This window comes from Osmia bicornis, unplaced genomic scaffold (assembly GCF_907164935.1).
Source record: "Osmia bicornis bicornis unplaced genomic scaffold, iOsmBic2.1, whole genome shotgun sequence".
Taxonomy (NCBI): domain Eukaryota; kingdom Metazoa; phylum Arthropoda; class Insecta; order Hymenoptera; family Megachilidae; genus Osmia; species Osmia bicornis.
In genome coordinates, this window is record NW_025791318.1 from 439,595 (window position 1) to 442,460 (window position 2,866).

The following is a 2,866-nucleotide window of genomic DNA, read 5'->3' on the forward strand; positions in this document are numbered from 1 at the left end:
GTGGGATTAAATCAGTATATTAAATTACATCTGATGTAGATATAGTAATAATGGTATTGTTATTAAATGTACATTGATCTGTGGGATTAAATCAGTATATTACATTACATCTGATGTAGGTATAGTAATAATGATATTGTCATTAAATGTATATTACATATCTAATGTAGATATAGTAATAACGATACTGCCATTATATGTACATTGATCGGTGGGAAGGGATCATTATATTACATTATATCTAATGTACATATAGTAATAATGATATTGTTATTAAATGTATATTACATATCTAATGTATATATAGTAATAACAATACTGTTATTAAATGTACATTGAGCTGTGGGAAGGTATCGGTATATTACATTATATCGAATGTAGATATAGTAATAACGAAACTGTTATTATATGTACATTGATCTGTGGAGAGGGATAAGTATATTACATTATATCTAATGTAGATATAGTAATAATGATATTGTTACCAAAATTACATTGATCTGTGGGAAGGAATCCGTGTATTGCAGTAGGTCTAATGTAGATAAAGTAATAACGATACTGTCATTAAGTGTATATTACATATCTAATGTAGATATAGTATTGACGATAATGTTACAATCTGTGCATTGATCTGTGGGAAGTGATCAGTATATTACATTATATCTAATGAAGATATAGTAATAATGATATTGTTATTGAATGTATATTACATACCTAACGTAGATATAGTAATGATTATATGTACATTGATCGGTGGGAAGGGATCATTATATTACATTATATCTAATGTAGATATAGTAATTTTGATATTGTTATGAAATGTACACTGGTCTATGGGATTAAATCAGTATATTACATTACATCTGATGCAGATATAGTAATAACGATACTGTTATTAAGTGTTTATTACATATCTAATGTCGACATAGTAATGAGGATAATGCTACAATCTGTGCATTGATCTGTGGGAAGTGATCAGTATATTACATTATATCTAATGAAGATATAGTAATAATGATATTGTTATTAAATGTACATTGGTCTGTGGAAATAAATCAGTATCTTAAATTTCATCTGATGTAGATATAGTAATAATGATATTGTCATTAAATGTACATTGGTCTGTGGGATTAAATCAGTATATTAAATTTCATCTGATGTAGATATAGTAATAATGATATTGTTATTCAATGTACATTGGTCTGTGGGATTAAATCAGTATATTAAAATACACCTGATGTAGAGATAGTAATAATGGTATTGTTATTAAATGTACCTAAGTCTGTGGGATTAAATCAGTATATTAATTTTCATCTGATGTAGATATAGTAATAAGGATAATGTTATAAAATGTATATTACATATCTAATGTAGATACAGTAATAACGATACTGTTATTATATGTACATTGATCTGTGGGAAGGTATTAGTATATTACATTATATCTAATGTAGATATAGTAATAATCGTATTGTCATTAAATGTACATTGGTCTGTAGGATTAAATCAGTATATTAAATTTCGTCTGATGTAGATATAGTAATAATGATATTGTTATTAAAGGAATGTTACATATCTAATGGAGATATAGTAATAACGATACTGTTATTATATGTACATTGATCTGTGGGAATGTATCAGTATGTTAGATTATATCTATTGTGGACATAGTAATAAAGAAACTGTTATTATATGTACATTGATCTGTGGGAAGGGATCAGTATATTACATTATATCTATTGTAGATATAGTAATAATGATATTGTTATTAAGTGTACATTGGACTGTGGGATTAAATCAGTAAATTAAATTTCATCTGATGTAGATATAGTAATAAGGATATTGTTATTAAATGTATATTACATATCTAATGTAGGTATAGTATTAACGATACTGTTATTATGTGTACATTGATCTGTGGGAAGGTGTCAGTATATTACATTATATCTATTGTGGACATAGTAATAACGAAACTGTTATTATATGTACATTGATCTGTGGGAAGGGATCAGTATATTACATTATATCTAATGTAGATATAGTAATAATGATATTGTGTTTAAATGTATATTACATATCTAATGTAGATATAGTAATAACGATACTGTTATTATATGTACATTGATCTGTGGGAAGGTATCAGTATATTACATTATCTCTAATGTACATATAGTAATAACGATATTGTGACCAAAATTACATTGATCTGAGGGAAGGGATCAGTATATTACATTATATCCAATGTAGATATAGTATAAATGATACTGTTATTCAATGTAAATTGATCGGTGGGAAGGGATCATTACATTACATTATATCTAATGTAGATATAGTAATAATGGTATTGTCAATAAATGTACATTGGTCTGTGGGATTAAATCAGTATATTACATTATATCTATTGTAGATATAGTAATAATGGTATTGTTATTAAATGTACATTGGTCTGTGGGATTAAATCAGTATATTAAATTTGATCTGATGTTGATATAGTAATAATGATAATGTTATAAAATGTATATTACATATCTAATGTAGATATAGTAATAACGATACTGTTATTATATGTACTGTTACGCCCCGGCGGAAATTTTGAAATTTATCCGCCTTGCGTCCCTTATCAAGCCCTTTGGGGTTCCGAGGATTTCTCATGTAAGGGTCGTGAGGTGGGTGTTTCACTTTTCCGCCAATCTTTTCATTCCTCCTCTACCTTGTACATCCTTGACAAGCCTTTCGAGGTTCCGAGGATTTCTCATGCAGGGGTGTGCAAGGAAGAGTTTGAGTTTAATTCTTTTCTATTTTTGACTTCTTCTATTGCTTTCTCTTCTTTATTCTATTCTACCCTGGAATCGTGTATCTTGTCAAG